The sequence below is a fragment of the Anser anser genome (assembly GCF_964211835.1).
Source record: "Anser anser genome assembly, chromosome: 23".
Lineage (NCBI taxonomy): Eukaryota > Metazoa > Chordata > Aves > Anseriformes > Anatidae > Anser > Anser anser.
Window position 1 is genome coordinate 5,151,713 of NC_139744.1, and position 18,603 is coordinate 5,170,315.

At 54.4% G+C, this 18,603-nt stretch overlaps 4 pseudogenes across 4 annotated transcripts; 2 read left to right on the forward strand and 2 right to left on the reverse strand.

The window, feature by feature from the left end:
* Window positions 1-1,867: 1,867 nt before the first annotated feature.
* Window positions 1,868-3,216, reverse strand: LOC310885845 (feather keratin 1-like; annotated as a pseudogene). Its single transcript, XR_014589245.1, has 2 exons — window positions 2,981-3,216; window positions 1,868-2,617 (listed from the first exon to the last, which is right to left on the reverse strand). The product of XR_014589245.1 is annotated as a feather keratin 1-like (transcript).
* A 1,236-nt stretch (window positions 3,217-4,452) lies between these two features.
* LOC310885837 (feather keratin 1-like) lies at window positions 4,453-6,466 on the forward strand (annotated as a pseudogene). The gene is made up of 2 exons (XR_014589246.1): window positions 4,453-5,338; window positions 5,702-6,466. The product of XR_014589246.1 is annotated as a feather keratin 1-like (transcript).
* Window positions 6,467-9,417: 2,951 nt separating this feature from the next.
* Window positions 9,418-11,290, reverse strand: LOC310885838 (feather keratin 1-like; annotated as a pseudogene). Its single transcript, XR_014589247.1, has 2 exons — window positions 10,545-11,290; window positions 9,418-10,182 (listed from the first exon to the last, which is right to left on the reverse strand). The product of XR_014589247.1 is annotated as a feather keratin 1-like (transcript).
* A 2,672-nt stretch (window positions 11,291-13,962) lies between these two features.
* LOC310885840 (feather keratin 1-like) lies at window positions 13,963-15,713 on the forward strand (annotated as a pseudogene). The gene is made up of 2 exons (XR_014589248.1): window positions 13,963-14,585; window positions 14,949-15,713. The product of XR_014589248.1 is annotated as a feather keratin 1-like (transcript).
* The last annotated feature ends 2,890 nt before the right edge of the window (window positions 15,714-18,603 follow it).

An 18,603-nucleotide genomic window follows, 5' to 3' on the forward strand; every position in this document is an offset into this window, starting at 1 on the left:
ACAGCTGGAGCGCCTCTCCTATGAAGAAAGGCTGAGAGAGCTCGAGATGTTCAGCCTGGAGAAGAGATGACTCCTGGGAGACTTCATTGTAACCTTTCAGTACTTAAAGGGGTCTCAGAAAAAAAGATTGAGAAGGACTCTTTACTTGGGTAGAACATGATAGGGCAAGGGGGAATGGTCTTAAACTAAAAGAGGACAGATTTAGACTAGACCTTAAGAGGAATTTCTTCACTGTAAGAGTAGTGAGGCACTGGAACAGGTTGCCAAGAGACGTTGTGGATGCCCCATTGCTGGAGGAGTCCAAGGCCATTCTGGATGGGGCCTTGGCCAATCTGATACAGCAAGTGGCATCCCTGTCTGTGGCAGGGGGCTTGGAGTTAGATGATCATTAAAGTCCCTTCCAACCTGAGCCCTTCCATGATTCTGTAATTCTATGATTCTTGAGCTCCTGACTATGCTTCTGCTCACACAGCCCGGGATGTCATTGGTGTCCTCGATGTCTCGGAGCACTGCTGGGAGTCACTTCTCTCTGGACGGGTTTGCCACCCAAGTAACTTTTCCTGGACCAGCTTTTGGTCTGCTGCCATAGAGGGGCTGCAAGATAGATGATGTGGCGTGAGGGCAGGCTGGCAGGAAGACATCTGCCAGACTGGGCTCTGGGTGCCTGCGGTGCTGCTTTGGGGAGCTTGTGGACGGCCCTTAGAGACACTCAGAAAGCACCTGCTGTCTCTCCTCCTGCCCTCAGTCTCTCCCTGCCTCCCTCTTCCCCACAAGGTTTTGCAGGAAGCCCAGGGAACAGACGGAAGGAGTAGGGGGAGGACTGTGTGGTGGGTTGACCCTGGCAAGCATCTAAGCACCCACCATGCACTCGCTCACGCTGCAGCCGCAGCAGGACAGGGGAGAGAGTTGGAAGATGAAGAGACAGGAAAACTCCCCGGTTGATATAAAGACATTTTAAGGAGGGAATGGGAAACAAAAGAGAAAAAGCAAGTGATGCAAAGGCTGTGTCTCATCAACTCCCACCAGAAGACCGATGCCAGCAAGTCTCTACAGGATGGCTACTTTGGAAGAACTGTCCCGCTGTTTTCTTGCCAAGCATGATGCTCTATGGTATGCAATATCCCTTTGGTAAATTTGGGTCAGCTGTCCTGACTGTGTCCCCTCCTGAAAACTTCCCCAACCCTAGCCTGCTCTGTGAAAGTGCAGAGACGGAAACATAGAAGGCCTTGATGCTGAGCTAAATCGTTGGTGCGTCACCTCCACTGTTTTAGCCACACAATCAGAACACAGCACCATATTGCCTATGGTGAAGACAATTGCCTCAATCACAGCCAGAGCCAGTACAGCCTGCTTCCCCCACTCCCTCTCCTGGCCTGCTCTGGCGCCATTTTCTGCACAAGCCTCCCCGCCCAGCACAGCTGCCCCCAGAGCAGAAGGAATTGCCGCCCCTCCTCTCGCCTCTCTCCCTCTCCCCTGCTGCCCCTTCCCAGGAACCTGTGTGGCTGCTGCCCTCCCAGGGTCTCCTGCAGCTCTGGCTCCTCGCTGGAGGCCAGCAGTGGCCACATGCCGCCTTCAGCAGGATGTGCGCTGAGGCCAAGATGGCATGCCAGGACAGAGAGGCAGCAAAGCTGGGCCTGATGGCCAGCGGCCCTGCAGAACTCATGGGCACCTCCCTCACGTGTGAGTGACAGTGCTTTCCCAAGGGGCCCTACTGCACAGGGCCTTACGCTTTGGGGAAGTGAATGGACCCATGTGCCCAATACTCCCACCAAAGTCCCCAGAGGAACAGCATTGGTCCTGACAGCAGGTGTCTGGAGCGTCTGCAGGGGAAGGACAACTCAGAGGCGCAGGCTGGGATGCAGCAAAACTTTAATATTCGAGTCAAAAGATGGAAAAGAGGTTGCTCCGAGAGGAAGCCCCAGTGCAGGAAGCACCAGGGGCAGATGAGAGCATGGGCTGTGTGGCCATGGTGGGCATCCTGCCAGATGTCTATATGCCCACTCCACTGAGGGAGACAGGACAGAAGATCCTCTCTATGATGAAATTGTGGGATTCAGGGTCCAGAGAAGTTGCGGTGAGCAACAAGGGCACAGGCGGGAAAGGAGAGAGTGGAGAAGGGATAAGGCAGACATGGGCCATGCCCTCCAAGAGACCCATCTTCTTCCAAGGGGTGATGGGGAGGCTTGGTCACCCTGAACACAAGAAGCCTATGCTCTGTGCCCAGTCCGCTACCAAAGTCTGGGTCTCTGGGGGTCTTTCTCCAGAGCCAATGCCAGCAGCTTTAGCACGGGAAGCACCTCCTGCCACAGTAGCGGCTGCCAAAGCCAGAGAGGCCAAAGCCCCCAGAGGAGATGGGCACTCCCTGAGAGCTGAGGATGCTGCCAACGGCAGCGGAGGTGGAGGATCCCACGGCGGTGTTCTGCGGGAAGGAGCTGAGGATGGGGCCGGGCAGGGTCACCACCACGGGAGAGGGCTGGATGACGACAGTGGAGTCCTGGCACTGCTGGACACAGGGCTCATTGCAGCTGTTGGCCAGCGGGGTCGGGCCACAGGGTCCACATGGCAGGCACGGCAGGCACTGGTTGTAGCAGGACATGTCTCGGGGCAGGACGTGCACCTTGTGGGAGGGAGGCCCCAGAGGAGAATGTTGGTGAGACAGGAGCAGTCTGCCAGCACACCACTGGATAGCAATGGCACATGCTGTTTGGGGAGCCGGCAGATGTCTAAGGAGGCCCACAGCCATCTCCTTCCCTTTGTTCCCAACAGTGTTGGCAAGAACTTTCAGGCCAAAGGAGCTCCCCACCAAGCCCATATCTCGGGACGTACGTCAGCCAAGCCACAGCTTCACTTCATGACACATCTCCTGACCCCTTCCATCGCCCATGACTAGCAACCCGAAAACCCAGCAGAGGAGGAAGGTGCAGGCATGTTATGAGAACTCCCCAGGGATGAAAAGGAGGAGAAAGGCCTTAAGACTCACCTTGTTCCCAGGGAGATGCAGGAGAGAGGAGTGGATGAAGAGAGTGAGGAGATGGGGCCTCTTTTATACCTCTCCTGCATCGCCCCAGGCCCACAGTCACTCTACGCAGGCTGTAATTTTCCATCAGACTCACCTCAAATGCAAAATAGCCTTCCTAATGGCACAGGTTGTGCTTTGGTTTCCGTCAACTCTGCCATTTCATTTCCTCATTTCAGATTTGCCCAATTGGCATCAGAATCTCCTTTTAAGTACCAAGATGAGAGGTCAAGCATTTCCCTGGGCGGGAACACGTCAGTAGGGCAGCAGATGAGACCTAAGTGCTGGAGGGTGTATTGGGTTTCCTTGGCAAGGTTTTGGTAACGGGGTTCTGCAGGGGTGGCCTCTGTGAGAAATGTCCAGAAGATGCCCATGAGCTGCCCGTGGACCTCCTCTGAGTAGTTCTGCCCCCAGGGCAGGGTCAGACATGGACGGTGGGAGGGAAGGGACACACAGGCCTCACCCTCCTGGCTAAAGGGATGGGGCTGTGTGTAGGAGCTCTCCTGAGTGCTTTCTGGTGGGAAAGAAAGGGTTGCAGAAAACATCCCTCCTGGCTAGGTCCCAGGCAATAAGTCTTCCAGCATTAGAGCTTCAGCACGCTTCCTCTGCCACGTCCCAAAGCCCTCCTCAGGCAACAGCACAAGCCAGCACCACTGGGGGGGGCAAGGAAGGTTCCCCTCATCTAGCGAGGGCTGGCAGGAACCAGCACTGCCACACAGCTGGACATGCTCAGGGAGGGGACTTGCTCACAAGGGCCCTGGCTACAGAAACATCTCCCAGACTCCATCAAGGAGGCAATGCATCCCTGCTGCATGAACAAAGCTCTTCCCTGCCCTGCAGACATGGGAGGCAGCTGGGACACACCCCAGGAAGGCAAGGGAATGCCTTCAGCAGGCAAGCTTCCTGGGAGAGACTCTCCCTGCCCAGGACAAGTCATGCTCTAATTTGGGATTGGTCACATGCCACGCTTTTGGCGTGAGGCCAAGCCAGAGTGCCTGCTGTCTGCAGGCCTGAGCATCATGCAAGCTAAATCCCCCTCTGGCCAAGCAGCTCCATGCGAATCCAAGCTCAAGCTGTGCCATGCTCCAGGCAGCCCCAACAGCCATCACCCTGCAGCATGACCTTCTGACCAGAACTCTCATAGCTCAGGCAGCTCACAGGATTGCAGGCATGTTTTGCACAACAGGGCATGTCTTTGGGTGTGCTGCTGGTCAGGGAATGAGTCTGGCCAAAGTGCTTGGTATGGCAAGGAGAGTGGTGGAGCAAGACACTGTCCCTGTGAACAATTCCTCTGGTTTTTGGCTCGGGAGAGCAACCTTTGCCTTCCTCACAGCAGCTGACAACATGGGTTGCCTGAAGAGCCCAGGAGACAGCCACAAGAGGGAACAAGGTCAAACAAGCAGACAACATGTCACCCCAGAAGGAGCAGCCTTGTGCCAGGGCATTTCAAAACTGCAGCACAGCCCATCTGCCTATGCAGGCAATGAGCTGTGACTGGTGGAGCAGTCTGGGAGCCAGGCCAAGTGGTAGAAGGATGTGCTGTGTCCTCAGGCCAGGGAGGCTTTGGTCATCCAGGAGGGCACTGCATAGGCAGCAGGATATGCAGGACCCCTCCAGCACTTCGGACTCATCTTCTACCCCTTCTGACCTACTCTATGGCAGTTTTACTCAGCTGGGCAGCTGAGCTCCATCACAACCGCTCTCTAATTCCCCCTCCTCAGAGGGAAAGGGGGAGGAAATGTGATGAAAAGGGATAAACATAAGGACAGAGAGATCAATCACCAATTATTACCATGGACAAGACAGACTCAGAATAGGGAGAATAATGAAATTAATTACATATTATTAACAAGCTAGAGCAGTGAGAAACTAAAAACAAACTAAAAACACCTTCCCCCCCCAGCCGACTTCTTCTACGTTCTTCTGGACACCTCTGACAGAGACCACCCCTGCAGAACCCCGTTACCAAAACCTTGCCACGGAAACCCAATACACCCTCCAGCACTTAGGACTCATCTGCTGCCCTACTGACGTGTTCCCGCCCAGGGAAATGCTTGACCTCTCATCTTGGTACTTAAAAGGAGATTCTGATGCCAATTGGGCAAATCTGAAATGAGGAAATGAAATGGCAGAGTTGACGGAAACCAAAGCACAACCTGTGCCATTAGGAAGGCTATTTTGCATTTGAGGTGAGTCTGATGGAAAATTACAGCCTGCGTAGAGTGACTGTGGGCCTGGGGCGATGCAGGAGAGGTATAAAAGAGGCCCCATCTCCTCACTCTCTTCATCCACTCCTCTCTCCTGCATCTCCCTGGGAACAAGGTGAGTCTTAAGGCCTTTCTCCTCCTTTTCATCCCTGGGGAGTTCTCATAACATGCCTGCACCTTCCTCCTCTGCTGGGTTTTCGGGTTGCTAGTCATGGGCGATGGAAGGGGTCAGGAGATGTGTCATGAAGTGAAGCTGTGGCTTGGCTGACGTACGTCCCGAGATATGGGCTTGGTGGGGAGCTCCTTTGGCCTGAAAGTTCTTGCCAACACTGTTGGGAACAAAGGGAAGGAGATGGCTGTGGGCCTCCTTAGACATCTGCCGGCTCCCCAAACAGCATGTGCCATTGCTATCCAGTGGTGTGCTGGCAGACTGCTCCTGTCTCACCAACATTCTCCTCTGGGGCCTCCCTCCCACAAGGTGCACGTCCTGCCCCGAGACATGTCCTGCTACAACCAGTGCCTGCCGTGCCTGCCATGTGGACCCTGTGGCCCGACCCCGCTGGCCAACAGCTGCAATGAGCCCTGTGTCCAGCAGTGCCAGGACTCCAACGTCTTCATCCAGCCCTCTCCCGTGGTGGTGACCCTGCCCGGCCCCATCCTCAGCTCCTTCCCGCAGAACACCGCCGTGGGATCCTCCACCTCCGCTGCCGTTGGCAGCATCCTCAGCTCTCAGGGAGTGCCCATCTCCTCTGGGGGCTTTGGCCTCTCTGGCTTTGGCAGCCGCTACTGTGGCAGGAGGTGCTTCCCGTGCTAAAGCTGCTGGCATTGGCTCTGGAGAAAGACCCCCAGAGACCCAGACTTTGGTAGCGGACTGGGCACAGAGCATAGGCTTCTTGTGTTCAGGGTGACCAAGCCTCCTCATCACCCCTTGGAAGAAGATGGGTCTCTTGGAGAGCATGGCCCATGTCTGCCTTATCCCTTCTCCACTCTCTCCTTTCCCGCCTGTGCCCTTGTTGCTCACCGCAACTTCTCTGGACCCTGAATCCCACAATTTCATCATAGAGAGGATCTTCTGTCCTGTCTCCCTCAGTGGAGTGGGCATATAGACATCTGGCAGGATGCCCACCATGGCCACACAGCCCATGCTCTCATCTGCCCCTGGTGCTTCCTGCACTGGGGCTTCCTCTCGGAGCAACCTCTTTTCCATCTTTTGACTCGAATATTAAAGTTTTGCTGCATCCTAGCCTGTGCCTCTGAGTTGTCCTTCCCCTGCAGACGCTCCAGACACCTGCTGTCAGGACCAATGCTGTTCCTCTGGGGACTTTGGTGGGAGTATTGGGCACATGGGTCCATTCACTTCCCCAAAGCGTAAGGCCCTGTGCAGTAGGGCCCCTTGGGAAAGCACTGTCACTCACACGTGAGGGAGGTGCCCATGAGTTCTGCAGGGCCGCTGGCCATCAGGCCCAGCTTTGCTGCCTCTCTGTCCTGGCGTGCCATCTTGGCCTCAGCGCACATCCTGCTGAAGGCGGCATGTGGCCACTGCTGGCCTCCAGTGAGGAGCCAGAGCTGCAGGAGACCCTGGGAGGGCAGCAGCCACACAGGTTCCTGGGAAGGGGCAGCAGGGGAGAGGGAGAGAGGCGAGAGGAGGGGCGGCAATTCCTTCTGCTCTGGGGGCAGCTGTGCTGGGCGGGGAGGCTTGTGCAGAAAATGGCGCCAGAGCAGGCCAGGAGAGGGAGTGGGGGAAGCAGGCTGTACTGGCTCTGGCTGTGATTGAGGCAATTGTCTTCACCATAGGCAATATGGTGCTGTGTTCTGATTGTGTGGCTAAAACAGTGGAGGTGACGCACCAACGATTTAGCTCAGCATCAAGGCCTTCTATCTGCACTTTCACAGAGCAGGCTAGGGTTGGGGAAGTTTTCAGGAGGGGACACAGTCAGGACAGCTGACCCGAATTTGCCAAAGGGATATTGCATACCATAGAGCATCATGCTCGGCAACAAAATGGCAGCACAGTTCTTCCAAACTTGCTGTTCTGCAGAGACTTCCTTGGCATTGGTCTGCTGGTGAAAGGTGGTCAGTCACAGCCTTTACGTCATTATCTTTTTCTCTTTTCTTCTCATTCCCTTCTTAAAATGTCATTATATTGACTGGGAAGTTTTTCTGTCTCTTGGTCTTGCAACTGCCACCCCTATCCTACTGTGGCTGTGGTGTGAGCGAGTGGGTGGTGGGTGTTTAGATCCTTGCTGGGGGTCAGCCCACCAGACAGGCTCACAGGCAGTGCATGTCCTCCTCCCCCTACTCCTTCCATGCAATGATATTGCATACCATAGAGCATCATGCTTGGCAAGAAAACAGCGGGACAGTTCTTCCAAAGTAGCCATCCTGCAGAGACTTGCTGGGCTTCTTTTTCCCATTCCCTCCTTAAAATGTCATTATATCAGCCGGGGAGTTTTCCTGTCTCTTCGTCTTCCAACTCTTTCCCCTGTCCTGCTGCGGCTGCAGCGTGAGCGAGTGCATGGTGGGTGCTTAGATGCTTGCCAGGGTCAACCCACCACACAGTCCTCCCCCTACTCCTTCCGTCTGTTCCCTGGGCTTCCTGCAAAACCTTGTGGGGAAGAGGGAGGCAGGGAGAGACAGCAGGTGCTTTCTGAGTGTCTCTAAGGGCCGTCCACAAGCTCCCCAAAGCAGCACCGCAGGCACCCAGAGCCCAGTCTGGCAGATGTCTTCCTGCCAGCCTGCCCTCACGCCACATCATCTATCTTGCAGCCCCTCTATGGCAGCAGACCAAAAGCTGGTCCAGGAAAAGTTACTTGGGTAGCAAACCCGTCCAGAGAGAAGTGACTCCCGGCAGTGCTCCGAGACATCGAGGACACCAATGACATCCCGGGCTGTGTGAGCAGAAGCATAGTCAGGAGCTCAAGAATCATAGAATTACAGAATCATGGAAGGGCTCAGGTTGGAAGGGACTTTAATGATCATCTAACTCCAAGCCCCCTGCCACAGACAGGGATGCCACTTGCTGTATCAGATTGGCCAAGGCCCCATCCAGAATGGCCTTGGACTCCTCCAGCAATGGGGCATCCACAACGTCTCTTGGCAACCTGTTCCAGTGCCTCACTACTCTTACAGTGAAGAAATTCCTCTTAAGGTCTAGTCTAAATCTGTCCTCTTTTAGTTTAAGACCATTCCCCCTTGCCCTATCATGTTCTACCCAAGTAAAGAGTCCTTCTCAATCTTTTTTTCTGAGACCCCTTTAAGTACTGAAAGGTTACAATGAAGTCTCCCAGGAGTCATCTCTTCTCCAGGCTGAACATCTCGAGCTCTCTCAGCCTTTCTTCATAGGAGAGGCGCTCCAGCTGTCTGATCATATTTTACCCTACTCTGGACTCGCTCTAAGAAGTCCACATCTTTCTTGTGCCGGGGGCCCCAGACTCCAAATGTGGCCTCACGAGGGCAGAGCAGGATAAAGTCTCTCTCCAAGTCTCTCTCCACACAGCTGCTCTTGATGAGTTCTTCTCCCTGTCTGTACTCCTGTGTGGGACTGCCCTGAGCCAGGTGCAGCACCTTGCTTGTTGAACTTGTTGACTTGTTGAACCTCATGCGGTTCACATAGGCCCACTTCCCCAGCCTGTGGAGGTCCCTTTGAATGGCACCTCTTCCTTCTATCAACTGCACCACAGAGTTTGGTGTCATTGAGGGCAGTGACAATCCCACTCCGCTCAACACTCCTCCAAATGCATCTAGAACACTGTGTCCAGTTTTGGGCTCTGTAGCAGGAAAGACTTTGACCAAGCACAGCAAGTTCTGCAGTGTTGTTGTTAGGAAGGGTTTTCCTGGCTCCTCCTGGGCAGCTATGCCCTCCACCTTGTCAAGGACGTAGTCATCCCTCGTTCTTTACTACTTGCTTCATGCTGTTGTGCTAATCAGAGAAGAAGCAACAGTGTGCACACCAAAATGCACAGAGGCCACTCAACTACATTGGATAATTCCATCCAGCTCTAAGTAAGCAGATATTTAGAATCCAGACGGTGACCTGATGCGTGAAGAAGCATTCTGAATGCAAGCCTGTGTTAATGATTGCTAAGCATGAGCATCAGCAACCACCCGCTCCCAGAACTACCAGTCAGCAACACCTCTCTCCCCAGGCACCCTGGAAGAGTAGCTGCAGGGGAAGGACAACTCAGAGGCGAAGGCTGAGATGCAGCAGAACTTTAATATTCGAGTCAAAAGATGGAAAAGAGGTTGCTCCGAGAGGAAGCCCCAGTGCAGGAAGCACCAGGGGCAGACGAGAGCATGAGCTGTGTGGCCTTGGTGGGCATGCCACCATTTGACCACCTGTCTGCTCCACTGAGGGAGAAGGGTCAGCATGTCCTCTCAATGATGACGTTGTGGGACTCAGAACACGGTGGAACCGTGCTGAGTAACAAGGACATTGGTGGGAAAGGAGAGAGTGGAGGAGGGGAAAGGCAGACATGGGCCGTGCTCTCCGAGAGACCCATCTTCTTCCAAGGGGTGATGGGGAGGTTTGGCCACCCTGAACATAAGAAGCCTATGCTCTGTGCCCTATCCGCTGCCAACATCTGGGTCTCTGGGGGTTTTTCTCCAGGGCCATTGCCAGCAGTTTTAGCACGGGAGACACCTTGTGCCGCAGGAGCGGCTGCCAAAGCCAGAGCGGCCAAAGCCCCCGGAGGAGATGGGCACTCCCTGAGAGCTGAGGATGCTGCCAACGGCAGCGGAGGTGGAGGATCCCACGGCGGTGTTCTGCGGGAAGGAGCTGAGGATGGGGCCGGGCAGGGTCACCACCACAGGAGAGGGCTGGATGACGACAGTGGAGTCCTGGCACTGCTGGACACAGGGCTCATTGCAGCTGTTGGCCAGCGGGGTCGGGCCACAGGGTCCACATGGCAGGCACGGCAGGCACTGGTTGTAGCAGGACATGTCTCGGGGCAGGACGTGCACCTTGTGGGAGGGAGGCCCCAGAGGAGAATGTTGGTGAGACAGGAGCAGTCTGCCAGCACACCACTGGATAGCAATGGCACATGCTGTTTGGGGAGCCGGCAGATGTCTAAGAGGCCCACAGCCATCTCCTTCCCTTTGTTCCCAACAGTGTTGGCAAGAACTTTCAGGCCAAAGGAGCTCCCCACCAAGCCCATATCTCGGGACGTACGTCAGCCAAGCCACAGCTTCACTTCATGACACATCTCCTGACCCCTTCCATCGCCCATGACTAGCAACCCGAAAACCCAGCAGAGGAGGAAGGTGCAGGCATGTTATAAGAACTCCCCAAGGATGAAAAGGAGGAGAAAGGCCTTAAGACTCACCTTGTTCCCAGGCAGATGCAGGAGAGAGGAGTGGATGAAGAGAGTGAGGAGATGGGGCCTCTTTTATACCTCTCCTGCATCGCCCCAGGCCCACAGTCACTCTACGCAGGCTGTAATTTTCCATCAGACTCACCTCAAATGCAAAATAGCCTTCCTAATGGCACAGGTTGTGCTTTGGTTTCCGTCAACTCTGCCATTTCATTTCCTCATTTCAGATTTGCCCAGTTGGCATCAGAATCTCCTTTTAAGTACCAAGATGAGAGGTCAAGCATTTCCCTGGGCGGGAACATGTCAGTAGGGCAGCAGATGGGTCCTAAGTGCTGGAGGGTGTATTGGGTTTCCTTGGCAAGGTTTTGGTAACGGGGTTCTGCAGGGGTGGTCTCTGTCAGAGGTGTCACAGAATCACAGAACTGTAGGGGTTGGAAGGGTCCTCAAGAGATCACCGGTTCCAACCCCCCTGCCAGAGCAGGTTCCCTAGAGCAGGTTGCCCATGTAAGCGTCCAAACGGGACTTGAATATCTCCAGAGAAGGAGACTCCATAACCTCCCTGGCCTGGCTATTCCAGTGTTCCATCACCCTTACCGTGAAAAAGTTCTTTCGCATGTTGGTGCGGAACTTCCTGTGATCATTTTTTTGGCCATTGCCCCTTGTCCTGTCCCCACAAACCGCTGAAAAGTGGTTGGCCAAATCCCTCCGTCTCCCACACTTAAGATATTTGTAAACATTATTAAGATCCCCTCTCATTCTTCTTTCCTCAACGCTAAACAGACCCAGAAGCTGCCCCATATTAGATAAGAGCCAGTTTCAGCTGGCTCCAAACTGGCCTGCTGCTGTCCAGAGCCAAACCAATATGCAATGTTTTTTTGGGCTGTGTGAGAACAGAATTAAGAAAAGGAAAACTACTCCTGCACAACAGCAGCTGGGACAGCGAGGAGTGAGAAACAGCCCTGCAGACACCAAGGTTGGTGAAGAAGGAGAGGGAGGAGGTGCTCCAGGTCCTAAAGCAGAATCATAGAATCATGGAATCATTAAGGTTGGAAAAGACCTCCAAGATCATCTGGTCCAAGCATCCCCCTATCACCAATATCATCCACTAAAGCATGTCCCCAAGTACCACAGCCAATCTTTCTTTAGACACCCCCTGGGATGATGACTCCACCACCGCTCTGGGCAACCCCTTCCAATACCTAACTACTCTTCCTGAGAAGAAATTTCTCCTCATTTCCAACCTGAACCTCCACTGGCGCAACCTGAGGCCATTCCCTCTAGTCCTATCACAAGTTATCTGTGAGAAGAGGCCGACCCCCAGCTCCTTTCAGGTAGTTGTAGAGGGCAGTAACGTCTCCCCTGAGCCTCCTCTTCTCCAGACTAAACAACCCCACTTCCCTCAGCTGCTCCTCCCAGGACTTGTGCTCCAGACCCTTCACCAGCTTTGTAGCCCTTCTCTGGACACACTCCAGGGCTACGATGTCTTTATAAACAAAGATATTAAAGAGGATGGGCCCCAACGCCGACAACCCTGGGGAACACCACTCGTGACCGGTCAACAGCTGGATTTGACTCCATTCAATCAGAAGTTCCCCTGCGGCCCGTGGAGAGGCCTCTGGTGGAGCAGGCTGTCCCCCTGCAGTCCATGGGTAGCACGGTGGAGCACATCTCCACACTGCAGCCCATGGAGGATTCCCCAGCGGAGCAGGCGGATCTTGCCTGAAGGAGGCTGTGGCCCATGGAGAGGACCACAGTGGTGCAGGCCCTGAGACAGAGCTGCAGCCCGTGGACAGGAGCCCACGCAGGAGCAGGGGTTCTGGGGGGAGCTGCCGCCCATGGGGGAAACCATGTCGGAGCAGTTTGCTCCTGACAGATGGACTCCGTGGTACGGACCCATATTTGCAGCAGTTCTTAAAGAGCTGCTGCCTGTGAGAAGCCCATGCAGGATCAATTTGGGAAGGAATAAATCCTGTGGGAGGGACCCTAATTTGGAACAAGTGCAGGGAGTTACTGTGAAGGAGGGGCAGAGTCGAAGTTTTATGGACTGACCACAGACCCCAGGGCATGTTCCCCTGCGCCACCTGGGGGAAGAACATAGAAGAGGGTGGCAGGGGAGGTTGTTTTTAGTTTGTTTTTAGTTTCTCACTGCTCTAGCTTGTTAGTAATAGGTAATTAATTACATTATTCTCCCTATTCTGAATCTGTCTTGTCCATGGCAATAATTGGTGATTGATCTCTCTGTCCTTATCTCAACCCTTGATCCCTTTTCATCGCATTTCCTCCCCCTTTCCCTTTGAGGAGGGGGAATAGATAGCAGTTGTGATGGAGCTCAGCTGCCCAGCTGAGTAAAACCGCCATAGAGTAGGTCAGAAGGGGTAGAAGATGAGTCCCAAGTGCTGGAGGGGTCCTGCATATATATTCTGCTGCCTATGCAGTGCCTTCCTGGATGACCAAAGCCTCCCTGGCCTGAGGACACAGCACATCCTTCTACCACTTGGCCTGGCTCCCAGACTGCTCCACCAGTCACAGCTCATTGCCTGCATAGGCAGATGGGCTGTGCTGCAGTTTTGAAATGCCCTGGCACAAGGCTGCTCCTTCTGGGGTGACATGTTGTCTGCTTGTTTGACCTTGTTCCCTCTTGTGGCTGTCTCCTGGGCTCTTCAGGCAACCCATGTTGTCAGCTGCTGTGAGGAAGGCAAAGGTTGCTCTCCTGAGCCAAAAACCAGAGGAATTGTTCACAGGGACAGTGTCTTGCTCCACCACTCTCCTTGCCATACCAAGCACTTTGGCCAGACTCATTCCCTGACCAGCAGCACACCCAAAGACATGCCCTGTTGTGCAAAACATGCCTGCAATCCTGTGAGCTGCCTGAGCTATGAGAGTACTTGTGAGAAGGTCATGCTGCAGGGTGATGGCTGTTGGGGCTGCCTGGAGCATGGCACAGCTTGAGCTTGGATTCGCATGGAGCTGCTTGGCCAGAGGGGGATTTAGCTTGCATGATGCTCAGGCCTGCAGACAGCAGGCACTCTGGCTTGGCCTCACGCCAAAAGCGTGGCATGTGACCAATCCCAAATTAGAGCATGACTTGTCCTGGGCAGGGAGAGTCTCTCCCAGGAAGCTTGCCTGCTGAAGGCATTCCCTTGCCTCCCTGGGGTGTGCCCCAGCTGCCTCCCATGTCTGCAGGGCAGGGAAGAGCTTTGCTCATGCAGCAGGGATGCATTGCCTCCTTGATGGAGTCTGGGAGATGTTTCTGTAGCCAGGGCCCTTGTGAGCAAGTCCCCTCCCTGAGCATGTCCAGCTGTGTGGCAGTGCTGGTTCCTGCCAGCCCTCGCTAGATGAGGGGAACCTTCCTTGCCCCCCCCAGTGGTGCTGGCTTGTGCTGTTGCCTGAGGAGGGCTTTGGGACGTGGCAGAGGAAGCGTGCTGAAGCTCTAATGCTGGAAGACTTATTGCCTGGGACCTAGCCAGGAGGGATGTTTTCTGCAACCCTTTCTTTCCCACCAGAAAGCACTCAGGAGAGCTCCTACACACAGCCCCATCCCTTTAGCCAGGAGGGTGAGGCCTGTGTGTCCCTTCCCTCCCACCGTCCATGTCTGACCATGCCCTGGGGGCAGATCTACTCAGAGGAGGTCCACAGGCAGCTCATGGGCAGCTTCTGGACATTTCTCACAGAGGCCACCCCTGCAGAACCCCGTTACCAAAACCTTGCCACGGAAACCCAATACACCCTCCAGCACTTAGGACTCATCTGCTGCCCTACTGACGTGTTCCCGCCCAGGGAAATGCTTGACCTCTCATCTTGGTACTTAAAAGGAGATTCTGATGCCAATTGGGCAAATCTGAAATGAGGAAATGAAATGGCAGAGTTGACGGAAACCAAAGCACAACCTGTGCCATTAGGAAGGCTATTTTGCATTTGAGGTGAGTCTGATGGAAAATTACAGCCTGCGTAGAGTGACTGTGGGCCTGGGGCGATGCAGGAGAGGTATAAAAGAGGCCCCATCTCCTCACTCTCTTCATCCACTCCTCTCTCCTGCATCTCCCTGGGAACAAGGTGAGTCTTAAGGCCTTTCTCCTCCTTTTCATCCCTGGGGAGTTCTCATAACATGCCTGCACCTTCCTCCTCTGCTGGGTTTTCGGGTTGCTAGTCATGGGCGATGGAAGGGGTCAGGAGATGTGTCATGAAGTGAAGCTGTGGCTTGGCTGACGTACGTCCCGAGATATGGGCTTGGTGGGGAGCTCCTTTGGCCTGAAAGTTCTTGCCAACACTGTTGGGAACAAAGGGAAGGAGATGGCTGTGGGCCTCCTTAGACATCTGCCGGCTCCCCAAACAGCATGTGCCATTGCTATCCAGTGGTGTGCTGGCAGACTGCTCCTGTCTCACCAACATTCTCCTCTGGGGCCTCCCTCCCACAAGGTGCACGTCCTGCCCCGAGACATGTCCTGCTACAACCAGTGCCTGCCGTGCCTGCCATGTGGACCCTGTGGCCCGACCCCGCTGGCCAACAGCTGCAATGAGCCCTGTGTCCAGCAGTGCCAGGACTCCAACGTCTTCATCCAGCCCTCTCCCGTGGTGGTGACCCTGCCCGGCCCCATCCTCAGCTCCTTCCCGCAGAACACCGCCGTGGGATCCTCCACCTCCGCTGCTGTTGGCAGCATCCTCAGCTCTCAGGGAGTGCCCATCTCCTCCGGGGGCTTTGGCCTCTCTGGCTTTGGCAGCCGCTACTGTGGCAGGAGGTGCTTCCCGTGCTAAAGCTGCTGGCATTGGCTCTGGAGAAAGACCCCCAGAGACCCAGACTTTGGTAGCGGACTGGGCACAGAGCATAGGCTTCTTGTGTTCAGGGTGACCAAGCCTCCCCATCACCCCTTGGAAGAAGATGGGTCTCTTGGAGAGCATGGCCCATGTCTGCCTTATCCCTTCTCCACTCTCTCCTTTCCCGCCTGTGCCCTTGTTGCTCACCGCAACTTCTCTGGACCCTGAATCCCACAATTTCATCATAGAGAGGATCTTCTGTCCTGTCTCCCTCAGTGGAGTGGGCATATAGACATCTGGCAGGATGCCCACCATGGCCACACAGCCCATGCTCTCATCTGCCCCTGGTGCTTCCTGCACTGGGGCTTCCTCTCGGAGCAACCTCTTTTCCATCTTTTGACTCGAATATTAAAGTTTTGCTGCATCCTAGCCTGTGCCTCTGAGTTGTCCTTCCCCTGCAGACGCTCCAGACACCTGCTGTCAGGACCAATGCTGTTCCTCTGGGGACTTTGGTGGGAGTATTGGGCACATGGGTCCATTCACTTCCCCAAAGCGTAAGGCCCTGTGCAGTAGGGCCCCTTGGGAAAGCACTGTCACTCACACGTGAGGGAGGTGCCCATGAGTTCTGCAGGGCCGCTGGCCATCAGGCCCAGCTTTGCTGCCTCTCTGTCCTGGCGTGCCATCTTGGCCTCAGCGCACATCCTGCTGAAGGCGGCATGTGGCCACTGCTGGCCTCCAGCAAGGAGCCAGAGCTGCAGGGGGCCCTGGGAGGGCAGCAGCCACACAGGTTCCTGGGAAGGGGCAGCAGGGGAGAGGGAGAGAGGCGAGAGGAGGGGCGGCAATTCCTTCTGCTCTGGGGGCAGCTGTGCTGGGCGGGGAGGCTTGTGCAGAAAATGGCGCCAGAGCAGGCCAGGAGAGGGAGTGGGGGAAGCAGGCTGTACTGGCTCTGGCTGTGATTGAGGCAATTGTCTTCACCATAGGCAATATGGTGCTGTGTTCTGATTGTGTGGCTAAAACAGTGGAGGTGACGCACCAACGATTTAGCTCAGCATCAAGGCCTTCTATCTGCACTTTCACAGAGCAGGCTAGGGTTGGGGAAGTTTTCAGGAGGGGACACAGTCAGGACAGCTGACCCGAATTTGCCAAAGGGATATTGCATACCATAGAGCATCATGCTCGGCAACAAAATGGCAGCACAGTTCTTCCAAACTTGCTGTTCTGCAGAGACTTCCTTGGCATTGGTCTGCTGGTGAAAGGTGGTCAGTCACAGCCTTTACGTCATTATCTTTTTCTCTTTTCTTCTCATTCCCTTCTTAAAATGTCATTATATTGACTGGGAAGTTTTTCTGTCTCTTGGTCTTGCAACTGCCACCCCTATCCTACTGTGGCTGTGGTGTGAGCGAGTGGGTGGTGGGTGTTTAGATCCTTGCTGGGGGTCAGCCCACCAGACAGGCTCACAGGCAGTGCATGTCCTCCTCCCCCTATTCCTTCCATGCAATGATATTGCATACCATAGAGCATCATGCTTGGCAAGAAAACAGCGGGACAGTTCTTCCAAAGTAGCCATCCTGCAGAGACTTGCTGGGCTTCTTTTTCCCATTCCCTCCTTAAAATGTCATTATATCAGCCGGGGAGTTTTCCTGTCTCTTCGTCTTCCAACTCTTTCCCCTGTCCTGCTGCGGCTGCAGCGTGAGCGAGTGCATGGTGGGTGCTTAGATGCTTGCCAGGGTCAACCCACCACACAGTCCTCCCCCTACTCCTTCCGTCTGTTCCCTGGGCTTCCTGCAAAACCTTGTGGGGAAGAGGGAGGCAGGGAGAGACTGAGGGCAGGAGGAGAGACAGCAGGTGCTTTCTGAGTGTCTCTAAGGGCCGTCCACAAGCTCCCCAAAGCAGCACCGCAGGCACCCAGAGCCCAGTCTGGCAGATGTCTTCCTGCCAGCCTGCCCTCACGCCACATCATCTATCTTGCAGCCCCTCTATGGCAGCAGACCAAAAGCTGGTCCAGGAAAAGTTACTTGGGTAGCAAACCCGTCCAGAGAGAAGTGACTCCCGGCAGTGCTCCGAGACATCGAGGACACCAATGACATCCCGGGCTGTGTGAGCAGAAGCATAGTCAGGAGCTCAAGAATCATAGAATTACAGAATCATGGAAGGGCTCAGGTTGGAAGGGACTTTAATGATCATCTAACTCCAAGCCCCCTGCCACAGACAGGGATGCCACTTGCTGTATCAGATTGGCCAAGGCCCCATCCAGAATGGCCTTGGACTCCTCCAGCAATGGGGCATCCACAACGTCTCTTGGCAACCTGTTCCAGTGCCTCACTACTCTTACAGTGAAGAAATTCCTCTTAAGGTCTAGTCTAAATCTGTCCTCTTTTAGTTTAAGACCATTCCCCCTTGCCCTATCATGTTCTACCCAAGTAAAGAGTCCTTCTCAATCTTTTTTTCTGAGACCCCTTTAAGTACTGAAAGGTTACAATGAAGTCTCCCAGGAGTCATCTCTTCTCCAGGCTGAACATCTCGAGCTCTCTCAGCCTTTCTTCATAGGAGAGGCGCTCCAGCTGTCTGATCATATTTTACCCTACTCTGGACTCGCTCTAAGAAGTCCACATCTTTCTTGTGCCTGGGGCCCCAGACCTGGACTCACTACTCCAAATGTGGCCTCACGAGGGCAGAGCAGGATAAAGTCTCTCTCCAAGTCTCTCTCCACACAGCTGCTCTTGATGAGTTCTTCTCCCTGTCTGTACTCCTGTGTGGGACTGCCCTGAGCCAGGTGCAGCACCTTGCAGTTGGACTTGTTGAACCTCATGCGGTTTACATAGGCCCACTTCCCCAGCCTGTGGAGGTCCCTTTGAATGGCACCTCTTCCTTCTATCAACTGCACCACAGAGTTTGGTGTCATTGAGGGCAGTGACAATCCCACTCCGCTCAACACTCCTCCAAATGCATCTAGAACACTGTGTCCAGTTTTGGGCTCTGTAGCAGGAAAGACTTTGACCAAGCACAGCAAGTTCTGCAGTGTTGTTGTTAGGAAGGGTTTTCCTGGCTCCTCCTGGGCAGCTATGCCCTCCACCTTGTCAAGGACGTAGTCATCCCTCGTTCTTTACTACTTGCTTCATGCTGTTGTGCTAATCAGAGAAGAAGCAACAGTGTGCACACCAAAATGCACAGAGGCCACTCAACTACATTGGATAATTCCATCCAGCTCTAAGTAAGCAGATATTTAGAATCCAGACGGTGACCTGATGCGTGAAGAAGCATTCTGAATGCAAGCCTGTGTTAATGATTGCTAAGCATGAGCATCAGCAACCACCCGCTC